This window comes from Leopardus geoffroyi, chromosome X, assembly GCF_018350155.1.
Source record: "Leopardus geoffroyi isolate Oge1 chromosome X, O.geoffroyi_Oge1_pat1.0, whole genome shotgun sequence".
In the NCBI taxonomy this organism is placed as follows: Eukaryota; Metazoa; Chordata; class Mammalia; order Carnivora; family Felidae; genus Leopardus; species Leopardus geoffroyi.
The window spans coordinates 73088417-73103536 of record NC_059343.1 but is presented as its reverse complement, the minus strand read 5'-3'; positions in this window follow the sequence as shown (position 1 = coordinate 73103536).

The window sequence follows — 15120 nt, the reverse complement described above, 5'->3', positions numbered from 1 at the left end:
CTATCTTTATCCTTAAGTAATACCTTTCTTCATATCCTTATACTTCTACATTCTTCATTTGTCTCTCTTTTTCCTTATATTTTCTCGCTTCTCTTCAAATACTGCCACACAGAGCAGCAATGGCAATCTTGTTAGCAGTTTAGTATTCTAACCATTGATGCCAACTGGGAAAAATGTTACATGACAGACAAATAATTACTTAATTATGTAAGATCATTCCAGATCACTAAAATAGACAAAATCAAGGAAGCAAGATTTTAGCATAAGCATATTTTATATTTGCTCAATACTTTGTTTTTTTATGCCCACTAAATATGACTCTTACAAAAAGAATTAAGCTCTAGAAAAGTGAAGCTTAAACAATTAAATATATGGTCCAGTGGAAGAGAGGTCCTTAAAATTTTTATCACATGTGTTATAATCAGTTTAACCAAGTCTTGCTCACTGGTTAATTCTTATGTCACCATTAAGATCAAAATTTCCTCAGGGAATAGGTTTCTTTCTTTTGCAAACTTCATACTATATATCATAATCAGTTTAGGTTATAAATAGATAGTTGTGAATTAATTCACCTCCTAATATGAAGTAGATGCTCAAAAGGTGTTTCTCAATTACTTAATTTCTACCTATTAATGTCACCTTGGGCACTCTGACTGGCCTGCTGCCACAGTGAGCACCAGGTCCCCTAGCTCACACCAGTCCAAGATGCTCTGGGGCACAGAAAAAAAGCCTTGTTTTCAAAGAACACCTAACATATATAGGAGCTAGCCATGGAAGCCTTCCAAAGGTGAAGTACTGGAACTCTGGGTGGGAGGGACTGACAGACACTTTATGCTTCCCCTTTGCTTTGAAAGAACAGACAAGTGCATAGTACAGGAACCCTAACCAGTCTGCTGCCCATGTCGTGTTCCACACTGAGCATGTAGCTGGCTTAAGAGTATCTCTCTCTCTCCTGCCTCTGCTCTTCTCCCTCTCTCTCTAAAATAAAATTTAGAAATTACAAAAAGGAGATAAAGAGAATTTTAATGGCAGAAAGAGACAAGCAAAAGTTTATGTACCAAGGAAACCTTATAAAGTTATTAGCAGATTTTTTTAGCAGAAACCTTGCATCCAGAAGGGACTGGCATAATATACTCAAAGTGCTAAAAGGAAAAACAACCTGCAATCAAGAACACTCTACCCTGAAAAATTATCATTACAAATTGAATGAGAGATAGAATTTCCCAAGGAAAAAATAAATATGTTTATCACCACTAAACCAGCATTAAAAAAAGGTTAAAGAGACTATTTTAAGTGTAAAATAAATTGTGATAATTAGATTCAAGAAAATTATGAGTAAAATGTTTAAAATATGACATCACAAAAAATATGACACTACATACATAAAATGTAGAAGAGGCAGTAAAAAAAAAAAAAAAACAAAGTTTTGAGGAGCCTTGGAAGATGGCTGAGTAAGAGAATAATCAGCTCACTTCCTTTCATGGATATACCTAGATTATAGCCACATCAGTGTAACTAACCCAGAAAATGAACCAAAGACTGGTAGAACAAACTTTCCACAGTTAATCCTACAGAAGAGACCACATAAAAAATGATAGAGTACAGATGCAGTCAGGAAATAGACTAACCTGCAAGACTAACCACAAATTGGAGGGGCACCAGAAGCATGGAAAAGGAGCAGAACAGACCCACATGAGTTATCCCAGAGATGGAGGACTTGCACAAAGAAGACAAGTCCATATAATGTTTGCTTTGAAAACCAGAGAGACTTCACATTGCAAGTTTTTACAATCAGTGGGATTAACACCAGGCACTTTAAAAATCAGTCAGCCTTGCTTTCAGAAATCCAGAGGGTGACAGGAAACAGTCACTTGATTAAAGAGACAGTATAACAAGCAACCCCACAAGATACAGCATAGACGAAATAATTTAAAAAGTAACTGGGGTATACAAGGAGATTTATTTATTATACTCATAATATTGCTGGAGGGGCAGGGATCTTTAGGAAATTTTCCAAGAACAAAAAAGCTGCTGAGTGGAATTTCTCTTCCCTGCCCCTGTGCTCTCCTGTGGTCTCACCCCATCCAAACTGCTTCATATGGCAGGAGTCTTCTAAAGTGAAGCCTGATGTTTCTCATTCTGCAAACAATGCCAAAAATGACAAGGAACAGTCCAAAGTGACTGTCACCTTGGGGAATAAAAAGATAACCACACACCAATTCAACTGCAGTCCCAGCAGTGAGCTCAGAACTGACACCTGATCTGAAAGTCAGCTCTGCCCACCAAAAAAATGCCTAACAAGATCCAGCAAGTTTGGGGGTGACTAAAACCCAGAAAGAGACTGTAAGCAGACATCTGGTCTGACTGCAGTCCCCACCCACCACCAAAAGTTCCTCAGGGAGACAAAACAGGAACAGTACCCTGAAATTCAGTGCAACCACAGTTCTAGAAAATGAGCTGAGGGCAGACATCTGGTCAGAAAAAATTATGAGCTCAAGGTGGCCCTAGACTGGTCCAATAACAACACAGGAACCAAATCCTGCCCACAACAGAATGAGAGTACCATTGCATCTGACTGGACTGAAGGCAAACATTAATCAACCACAACTGTAGTGTGCACAGAGCACACATAGAAGACAATCCTGAGGCGCCAAGTTCTGGTAAAGACAGGACATCATGCCACAGAATACTAAAAGACTCCTTCATAAAGTCAGTACATTCATGGCAGGAGATGCATCTGACTTTCCTAATACACAAAAACAAACACAGAGACTTAGACAAAATAAAAATACAAAGGAATATGTCCTTAAAAATAGAGCAAAATAGGGGCGCCTGGGTGGCGCAGTCGGTTAAGCGTCCGACTTCAGCCAGGTCACAATCTCGCGGTCCGTGAGTTCGAGCCCCGCGTCGGGCTCTGGGCTGATGGCTCAGAGCCTGGAGCCTGTTTCTGCTTCTGTGTCTCCCTCTCTCTCTGCCCCTCCCCCGTTCATGCTCTGTCTCTCTCTGTCCCAAAAATAAATAAACGTTGAAAAAAAAATTAAAAAAAAATAGAGCAAAATCACAACAACAAAGCTAAATTAAATGAAAGTAATCAATATATGTGAGAATTCAAAGTAATGGTCATAAAGACACTTACTACCTTCAAGAACAGAGTGGAGGATCTCAGTGAGATCTTCAAAAAAGAGATAGAAAATATAAAAAATCAACAAATTAGGGATGAAGTAATCAATAACTGAGATAAAAAATACAATAGAGGGAGTAAATAGTAAACTATAGAATGCAGAAAAACAAATCAGTGAGCTGAAAGAGGGAAGAATAGAAACCAACCAAGCTGACCACCACCACCACCAACAAACAGAAAGAAAGAAAGGGGAAAAAAGAAGAGTTTATAGGAGCTCAATGACAACATAAATATAATAACATTCCCATTGCATGGATCCCAACAGGAGAAGAAAGAGTAAAGGGTACATAAATTTTAATTGAAGAAATAATAGCTGAAAAGTCTTTGAATCTGGGGTAAGAAGCAAACATCCAGATCCAGGAGATACAGAAGTCCTCAGCAAAATCAACCCAAGGAGGTCCACACCAAGACATAATAATTAAAATGGCAAACAAAGTAGTGATAAAGAGAGAATTTTAAAAGCAGCAAGAGAAAGAAAACTGTTACATACGGGGAAATCCCATAAGGCTATCAGTTGATTTTTCAGCAGAAATGGTGCAGACCAGAAAGAAGTGGCACAATATACACAAAGAGCTGAAAGAAAAAAAAAAATCTGCAAACAAGATTACCCAGCAAGACTATCAATCACAGTAGAAAGAGATATAGAGTTTCCCAGATAAACAAAAGTTAAAGGAATTCATCAAAACTGAATCATCTTAACAAAAAAAAAATGTTAAAGGGAAAAATTTGAGTGGAAAGAAAAGGCCATATTTAGAACTAAGAAAATTAGAAATTAAAAAAAAAATCACCATTGCATACAAATATAATGAGGTAGTAAATTAATCACTTATGAAACTAGAACATAGATTAAAATACAAACACAATAAAATCAATTATATCTATAAAAATTACTCAAGGGATACACATAATAAAATGATTTACAGCACATCATATATATAAACTGTGGAGGTGGAAGTAAAAATTCTGTGCTTTTATAACCGGTTCAAACCCAAGTGACCATCAACCTAATACAGACTGCTATAAGCATGGAATATTAAACATAAACCTATTTGGTAACCACAAATCAAAAACATGTAATAGATGTACAAAAAGTAAAGAGAAAGAAATCCAAACATATCACTAAGAAAGCTATCAGAACACAATAAAGATCAAAACAAAAAAGAGAAAGAGAAGAACTATGCACACAACCACAAAACAAGAATAAAATGGTAATGAACACATACCTATGAATAATAACTTTGAATATAAATGGATTAAATAGACTAAATTTCCAATCAAAATATATGGGGTGACAGAATGTATATAAAAAAGCAAGAACCCTCCCCGCTGAAAAATAAGGAACCATCTATATGCTGCCTAAGAAAGACTTACTTCAGACCTAAAGACACACGCAGATTTAAAGTGAAGTTATAGAAAAACACCTATCATGCAAATGGAAGCATAAAGAAAGCTGGTGTAGCAATACTTATATCACACAAAATAGACATTAAAACAATGACTATAACAAGAATCAAAGGACACTACATAATCATAAAGGGAATGATCCAACAAGAAAATACAATAGTTGTAAATATTTAGGCCCCCAACATGAAAGCATCCAAATACACAAAAAATATAATAATAAACATAAAAAAATGAAACAAACAGTAATAGGATAATAGTAGGGGAGTTTAACACCCCAGTTAAATCAATGGACAGATCATCTAAACAGAAAAATCAATCAGGAAAAAATGGCTTTGGATGACACATCGGACATAACAGATATATACAGAATATTCAATCAAAAACAACAGAATACAAATTATTTTCAAGGGCACTGAAAATATTCTCCAAAATAGATCACATATTTGGCTACAAAGAGAGAGTATCCAATAAATTCAAAAATGTTGAAAGGATATCGTGCAACCTTTCTAACTACGATGCTATGAAACCAGAAATTAACCACAAGAATAATTATGGAAGAACACAAATACAGAGTCTAATAAATATGCTACTAAACAGTGAATGGACCAACCAAGCAATCAAAAAAAATCTGAAAATACATGGAGAAAAATAAAAATAGAAACACAATGATCCACAATTTTTGGAATGTAACAAAGCTGTCCTAAGAGGGATAATTATAACAATACAGGACAACTACCAAAAAAAAAAAAAAAAAAAAGAAGAAGAAGAAAAAAAAGAAAGAAAGAAAAAGACAAATCTCAAACAACCAATGATATCACCTAACAACAACAACAAAAAAAAAAACTAGCAAGAGAAGAACAAAGAAAGCAGAAATCCACTAAAAAGAAGGAAAAAAAAAGATTGGAACACAATTAAATAGAGACTAAAAATAATGAAACAGATCATTAAAATCAGGAGATGTTTCTTTGAAAAGATTAACAAAATTGATAAAGTTTTAGTCAGACTCATCCAAAGAGTGGAGAGAGAGAACATAAATAACTAAAATCAGAAGTGAAAGGGGAGAAATAACAACCACCACCACAGAAATAAAAAGGATTATAAGATAATATGAAAAATTATATCTTCCAGAATTAGACAAACTAGAAATAATGGACAAATTTCTAGAATCATATAACCTACCAAAACGGAATCAATGGGAAATAGAAAATTTGAACAGACTGATTACTACCAATTAAATTGATTGAGCAATCAAAAAATTACCAACAAATAAAGTCCAGGACCAGAGAGTATCACATGTTAATTCTACCAAACCTATAAAGAAGAGTTAATCATTCTCCTCCTTAAAGATTTCAAGAAAACAGAAGAGGAAGGGAAAGTTCCAAATTAATTCTATGAGGCCAGCACTACCCTGATACTAAAACCTAATAGAAACTACAAAAAATAAAACTATAGGCCAATACCTCTGATGAACATAGATGCAAAAATCCTTCACAAAATATTAAAAACACAAATCTAATAATACATTAAAAAATCATTCATCACAATCAAGTGGGATTTATTCCAAGAATGAAGGAGTGGCTTAATATTTGCAAATCAATCAATGTGATACATCACATTAAGAAGAGAAAACAGAGAAGATGGCAGTGGAGCAGGAGGACCTTGGGCTAGTCTCCTCACAGAAACACAACTAGATAACTATCACATCATCCTAAATGCACCAAAAATCAACTGGCAAAATAAACTCCACAACTAAAGGGAGAGAAGGGAACATTGGAAGGGTAGGAAGTGTAGAGATGTGGTTTAGGGGAGAAGTAGATCACAGGTACTGTGGTGATGAAAGAGTTGCGGTCATGGAGAAGGGCAAGACAGAGTAGAGCATGCAGGGGAACACACAAGAAGGACATTTTCCCAAAGCCATTGTTGAGAAACTGAAAGAGGCTGATTTTCCTGAGTTCCTGCAACAAGTGGGGCTTAGAGACAGGAGTTTTAAAAATCACCTGGCTTGGCTGGGATAAAGCCCTGAGGGCACTGCCATGCTTCTATATGGAAGTCAGGCAAAAAACCTAGTGGCAGACAGTGTGGAAACAGTGATATAAAGAATGTCTGGGACACACACTCTTTTTGGAGTGCATCCCTTAGAAGCAGCATTCACAGAGATACCTCTCCAGGGACAATGGAGATTGCCAGCACCATTTTCCCCCCACACCACTCAGCACAAATACAGCTCCACCTACAAAAAGCAGTGGCGTGTCTACACTACCTGCCTACTACTTGTTTACACAAAACACCATACCCCTGGGCTCTGGTAGGACTGCACTTCTCAGTCAAGCTTGCATCATTCAGTCCAAACACAGTGGGCCCAACCCCCAGAAGCCCAGCAGAAAACCCTGCCCACACAATGTCTCCCAACCAGAGAGCTCTTCTGGGCATCAGTACTAGTGGAAGTAGTATCAGGTCTCATTTTACAAGCAGACGAGAGCACACCTAGTTGAAATTCACTACATTCTGGCCAAGGACTAAACACTACCTACTGCAGGCAAAGAGAGCCTTTGTAGATGACTGGCCTGAAGGATACAGCAGCCAAAACACAACAGCCAAGTGCATGCAGCACACACCAGAGACACTTTTTAAAGCCTTAGGCCCTGGACACTACATGACCTCTTCTTCATAAAGCCACTACTGTTATGATCAGGAAACCTCACCGGCTCTTCTTTTCTTTTCTTTTTTTCTTTTTTTTTTTTTTTTTTAAAGAGCAGGAGCGGGTGAAACGGTAGAGGGAGAGAGAGGGAATTTTATTTTATTTTTTTTTTCAACGTTTATTTATTTTTGGGACAGAGAGAGACAGAGCATGAATGGGGGAGGGGCAGAGAGAGAGGGAGACACAGAATCGGAAACATGCTCCAGGCTCTGAGCCATCAGCCCAGAGCCTGACGCGGGGCTCGAACTCACGGACCGCGAGATCGTGACCTGGCTGAAGTCGGACGCTTAACCGACTGCGCCACCCAGGCGCCCCGCTCTTCTTTTCTTTAACTTTTTGTCTTAGTTTTCATTTAAATTCCAGTTAATGTATAGTGTATTAGTTTCAGGTGTACAATTTAGTGATTTAACACTTGCATAAAAGACCTGGTGTTCATCATCTATTTAACCCATTTCCCCACCCACCACCCCTCCGGTAACAATTAGTTTGTTCTCTGCAGTTTTTTTTTAACTTTAAAATTTTTAATGTTTATTTATTTTTGAGAGATAGAGACAGAGCACAATCCAGGGAAGGGCAGAAAGAGGGAGACACAGAATATGAAGTAGAATCTGTGCTGACAGCTCAGAGCTTTGCTTAGCATACTTCGTTTAACATAATACTCTCTAGTTCTATCTACATTGTTGAAATGGCATGATTTACATTTTTATGGCTGAGTAATATTATACACACACAAACACACACACATATGTGTGTGTATATATATATATATATATATATATATATATATTCTTCATTGTCCATTTATCAGTCAATGATCATTTGAGCTGTTGCCATAATTTGGTTATTGTAGATAATTCTACCATAAACATCAGGGTGCATTATCAATTTGAATTAGAATGTCCTATTTTTTGGGTAAATATTTGTAGTGAAAATTCTGGGTGTTAAGTAGTTTTATTTTTAATTTTTTTGAGGAACTTCCATACTGTTTGCAGAGTGACAGCACCAATTTATATTACCACCAACAGTGTAAGAGGGTTCCCCTTTTACAATATCCTTGCAAAATCTGTTGTTTCTTGTGTGTTTTTTTTTGTTTTAACTAGTCTTAAAGGTGATACTATAGTGTAGCTTTGATTTGTATTTCCCTGGTGATGAGTGATATTGAACTCTTTTCATGTATCTGTTGGCCATCTGTATATCTTTTTGAAAAAAAAATGTCTATTGATATCTTCTGCCCATTTTAATTGGATTATTTATTTGGGGGGAGTTAATTTCTTTATAGATTTTTGATACTAAGTTTATCAGATATTTTATAATTAACTATCTTCTCCAATTCCAAAGGTTGTCTTTTAGTTTTGTTTATTATTTCCTTCGATGTGCAAAAGGTTTTTTATTTTGATGAAGTCCCAACAGTTTATTTTTGCTTTTGTTTCCCTTGCCTCAGGATACATATCTAAAAGCTGATGTTAAGGCTGATATCAAAGAAGTCCCTGCCTGTATTTTTCTTTAGAATTTTAATGGTTTCGTGTCTCACATTTAGGTCTTTCATCCATTTTAAAAGTATTTCTGTGTATGGTATAAGAGAGTGATTCAGTTTTATTCTTTTACAGGTAACTGTCTTTCCTAACACAGAGAAGAAGTTGGAGACTTAGATAAAATGCCAAGACAGAGGAATTAATCCCAAATAAAAGAATAAGATAAGACCATGGCCAGAGATCTAAGTGAAATAGATATAAGTAAAATGATTGATGGAAAATTTAAAGCACCAATCATAAGAACACTCAATGAGCTTGAGAAAAGAATGGAAGACATTAGGGAGATGTTTAGCACATAGCCAAAAGAGTTTTAAAAAATCAGTCGAAGGTGAAGAATACAAAAAATGAGATTGAAAACAGGCTTGATGCAATGAACAGCAGGCTAGAAGAAGCAGACAAATAAATTAGTGACCTAGAAGAGAAAATAGTAGAACATAATGTACCTGAACAAATTAAAGAATTGTGGAACACAAGAATATACAAAGGAAATTCAGTGACTCCAATAAATGTAATAATATTTTTACTCTAGGCGTCCCAGAAGAAGATGGAGAAATGGGGAGACAAAATTTCTTTGAGGACATAGTAGCTGAAAATATCCCTAATCTGGAGAAGGAAACAGACATTCAGATCCAGGAGTCAGAGAACTCTCACAAAAAAAAAAAAAAAAAAAAAAAAAGAAGAAAGAAAGAAGTCTAGCCAACACCAAGACATTATAAATGTATATTAACAAAGAAATATATAGTGACAAAAAATCTTAAGAGCAGCAAGACAAAAGAAGTCCTTAATGTACAAGGGAAGACCCATAAGGTGAGCTGGCGATTTCTCAAAGGAAACTTTGCAAAGCAGAAAGGAGTGACATGATATATTCAATGTTCTGTAAGGTAAAAATCTGCAGACAAGAATACTCTACCCAGCAAGGCTATCATTCATACTAGAAGGGGAGATAAATATTTCCAAGGCAAACAAAAACTGAAGGATTTTGTGACCTCGGAAATATACCTGCAAGAAAAAATAAAGGGCACTCTTTGAGTGCAAAAGAGAGAACAAAACTCACAAAAACAACAACAAAATAAGAGAAATTCTTCAAAAACAGTTACAAAACCAGTAATAAAATGTCACTAAATACAGATATATCCGTCATTACTCTGAATGTAAATGGAACAAACACTCCAATAAGAAGATGTAGATTGTCAGAATGTATAAAACAATAAGACATATCAATATGCTGCCTACAAGAGAGTCATTTTAGACCTGATACACCTGAAGATTGAAAGTAAGGTGGTGTATAAACATTTATCATGCAATGGACATCAAAAGAAAGCTGGAGTAGCAATACTTACACCTGACAAACTGGACTCTAAAACAGACTCTAACAAGAGATGAGGAAGTATAATATATCATAATAAAGGGAACAATCCATAATGAAGATATGACATTGTATTTATGTGTCCAAAATTGGAGCACCCAAATATATGAAACAATTAACAAGAAATATAAAGGAACTAACTGGGAATAATATAATACTGGTTAGTGACTTTAATGCCCCACTTACATCAATGCACAGATCATCAAACAGAAAATAAAAAAGGAAATGATGGCTTTGAATGCCACACTGGACCAGATGGACAGACATATTCAGAACTTCCCACCCTAAAAGAGCAGAATACAGATTCCTTTCAAGTGCACATGGGGTGATATCAAGAATAACTCACATACTATGTCACAAATCAGGCCTCAACAAATAAAAAATATATTTTCATCTTATCATTCATCTTTTCTGTCCACAAAGATATGAAACTTGAAGTCAATCAGAAGAAATAATGTGACATGCCCACAAATACATGGAGGTTAAAGAACATACTAGCAAATAATGAATGGGTCAACCAGGAAATGAAAAAGGAAATTTAAAACATACATGGAAACAATTGAAAATGAAAACATAATGGTACAAAACCATTGAGATATAGCAAAAGCAGTCCTAAGAAGGAAGTATATAGCAATAGAGGCCTAACTTAAGATGCAAGAAAAATCTCAAATAAGCAACCTAACCTTACATCTAAAGGAGCTAGAGAAAGGAAAACAAATGAAGCCTAAAGACAGTAGAGGAAAGAAATAACAAAGAATTAAGTGATATAGGAAGTAAAATAACAGTAGAACAGATCAATGAAACAAGAGCCAGTTCTTGGAAAAAATTAATAGAGTTGAAAGTCCTCTACCTTACTTTTCAAAAAGAAAAATAAAATACCAAAATAAAATCACAAAAGAAAGAGGAGAAATAACAATCAATATCACAGAAATACAAAATTATAAAATAATATTATGAAAAACTATATACCAACAAACTGGACAACCTAGAATAAATGGATAAATTCCTAAAATCATATAAACTAAAAAATCTGAAACAGGAAAAAATAGAAAACTTGAACAGACTGAAAAACAGCAAAGAAACTAAATCAGTAGTAAAAAATCTTCCAACAAAATCATTTGTCAGATGGCTATACAGGCAAATTCAAACCAACATTTTAAGAATAGTTGATATCGGGGCGCCTGGGTGGCTCAGTCGGTTGAGCGTCCGGCTTCGGCTCAGGTCACGATCTCACGGTTTGTGGGTTTGAGCCCCGCGTTGGGCTCCATGCTGACAGTTCAGAGCCTGGAGCCTGCTTCCGATTCTGTGTCTCCCTCTCTCTCTGCTACTCCCCCACTCATGCTCTGTCTCTCTCTCTCTCAAAAATAATTAAACATTAAAAAAGAAAAGAATGGTTGATATCTATTCTTCTCAAACTATTCCAAAAATTGGAAATGGAAGTAAAACTTCCAAATTAATTCTATGAGGTTAGCATTACACTAATATATCAAAACCAGATAAAGACTCCACTAAAGAAGAGAATTAAAGGGCAATATCCCTGATGAGCATGGATGCAAAAATTATTAATAAAATACTAGCAAATTGAATCCAACAGTGCATTAAAGAATCGTTCATCACAATCAAATCTGATTTATCCCTGGGCTGCAGGGTGGTTCAATATTGACAAATTAATCAATGAGATAAACTAAAATAGTTTTTAAAAGTACAAGAACCATATGGTCCTTTCAATAGATGCATAAAAGGCACTTGACAAAGCGCAATATCCATTCATGATAAAAACTCTCAAAAAACTAGGTTTGGAGGGAATATACCTCAACATAAAAAAGGCCATATTTTAAAAACCCACAGCTAGTATCATCCCCAATGGGGAAAAACTGAGAGATTCTCCTCAACTGTCAGGAACAAGATAGGATCTCCACTCTCACCACTGTTATTTAACATAGAACTGGAAGTCCTAGCCTTGGCAATTAGAAAAAAAAAGGAAATAAAAGACATCCAAATTGACAAGAAAGAAGTACAAGCTTCACTGTTTACAAATGACATAATGCCCTATATAGAAAACCTGAAAGAATCCACCAAAACATTTCTAGAACTGATACACTAATTCAGTACATTTGCAGGATAAAAAAATCAACATACAGAAATGTGTTGCATTTTATACACCAATCATGAAGCACCAGAAACAGAAATTATGGAATCAATACCATTTACAATTGCACCCAAAACAATAAGATACCTATGAATAAACCTTACCTAAGGGACAAAAGACCTATACTGTGAAAAGTATAAGACACTGATGAAAGTAACTGAAGAGGACACAAAAAAATGGAAAGACATTCCAACCTCTTGGGTCAGAAAAAAAATATTGTTAAAATGTCTATATTACCCAAAGCAATCTACAATTTCCATGCAATCCCTATCAAAACACAAACATTTTTCACTGAGGTAGAACAATCTTAAAATACTTATGGGACCACAAAAAAATAGCCAAAGTGAAAGCAAACTTTTTTTTTAATTAAAAAATTATTTTAATGTTTATTTATTTCTAAGAGAGAGAAAGAGACAGAATGAGAGTGGGGGAGGGGCAGAGAGAGAGACAGACAAACAGAATCTGAAGCAGGCTCCAGGCTCTGAGCTGTCAGCACAGAGCCTGATGTGGGGCTCAAATTCACTAACTGCAAGATAGTGACCTGAGCCAATGTTGGATGCTTATCTGACTGAACCACGCAGGTGCCCTGCCAAAGCAATCTTGATGAAGAAAAGAAAAGCCAGGGACATCACATTTGTGGACTTCAAGTTATATTACAAAGCTGTAGGAATCAAAACAGCATTGTACCAGCACAAAAATAGATGCATAGATCAATAGAACAGAATAGAAAACCCAGAAGTGAACCCGCAAATATATGGCAAACTAATCGTTAATAAACCAGAAAAAAAATTCCAATAGTAAAAAGACAGTCTCTTTAACAAATGTTCTTGTGAAAACTGCATAGCAACATGCAAGTAAATGAAAGGGGACCACTTTCTTACACCATATACAAAAATAAATTCAAAAGAGATTAAAGAACTAAATGTGAGACAGGACACCATTAAAATCCTATAGGAGAACACAGGCAGGAACCACTTTGACATCAACCATAGCAACTTCTTACTAGATAGGTCTCCAGAGGAAATGGAAAGAAAAGCAAAAAATAAACTATTGAGACTTTATCAAGACAAATAGCTTCTGCACAGTGAAAGCAACAATCAAAAAAACTGAAAGTCAACCCTGAGAATGGGAAAAGATATTTGCAAACTAACTATCTGATAAAATGCTAATATCCAAAATATATAAAGAGCTTATAAAACTGGACTCCAAAAAACAAATAATCAAATCAAAAAATGTCCAGAAGACACCTATAGACATTTTTCCAAAGAAGACATCCAAATGTCCAGAAGACAGAGAAAAAGATGCTCAACATAACTTATTATCAGGGAAATGTAAATCAAAACTACTATGAGATATCACCTCACACCCATCAGAATGGCTATAATCAACAATACAAGAGGGCTCCTGAGTGGCTCAGTCATTAAACATCTGACTTTGGCTCAATCATGACCTCATGGTTTGTGAGCAGGACCTCCATTTCAGGTGAGTACCGCTTCTCTCTCTCTCTCTCTCTCTCTCTTTCTTCCTCTGTCTCTCTCTCTGCCCCTCACTCACTTGCACCCGCTCTCTAAACCAACCAACCAAACAAACAAACAAACAAAAAACAAAAAAACAACAACAACAAAAATAAACCAAAGACACAAACAAGAAACAACAGGTGTTGGCAAGGACGTGGAGGAACAGGAACCTTCCTGCACTGTTGGTGGGAATGCAAACTGGTGCAGCCCTCTGGAAAACAGTATGGTGATGCTTCAAATGTTAAATATAGAACTATATAAAAAATACATGGCATTGGCACTTAAATCGTCTCATGAATCAAAACAGTCCAGAAATAAATCCATGATTACATGGTTAATTATTTTATGACAAAGGAGGCAAAAGTATACAGTGGGAAAAAGTTACTTCAACAATTGCTGCTGGGAAAACTGAACATCTCCATGCAAAAGAACAAAACTGACCACTCTCTTACAGCATACATGAAAATGAATTTAAAATAAAGACCAGAATTACCTTTATTCCAAAACCAGACAGAGACCCCACTAAAAAGGAGAACTATAGACCAATTTCCCTGATGAACATGGATGAAAAAATCCTCAATAAGATATTAGCCAACCTGAACCAACAATACATTAAAAAAAAATTATTCACCATGACCAAGCGGTACTTATACCTGGGATGCAGGGCAGCTGGTTCAATATCTGCAAAACAATTACGTGATTCATCACATCAATAAAAGAAAGGACAAGAACCATATGATCCTCTCAATGATGCAGAGGAAGCATTTGACAAAACACAGCATCCTTTCTTGATAAAAACCTTCAAGAAAGTAGGGATAGAAGCAGCATATCTCGAGATCATAAAAGCCATATATGAATGACCCGACGCTAATACCATCCTCAGTGGGGAAAGACTGACAGCTTTTCCCCTAAGGTCAGGAACAAGACAGGAATGCCCATTCTAGCCACTGTTATTCAACATAGTATTGGAAGCCTTAGCCTTTGCAATCAGACAACACAAAGAAATAAAAAGCATCCAAATCAGCCAGGAGGAGGTCAAACTTTCACTCTTCGCAGATGCCATGATACTCTACATGGAAAACCCAAAAGATTCCACCAAAAAACTGCAAGAATTGATTCATGAATTCAGCGAACTTTCAAGGTATAAAATCAATACACAGAAATCAGTTGCATTCCTATACACCAACAATGAAGCAACACAAAGAGAAATCAAGGAATCTATTCCATTTACAGTTGCACAAAAAAACATAAAATACCTAGGAATAAATCTGAC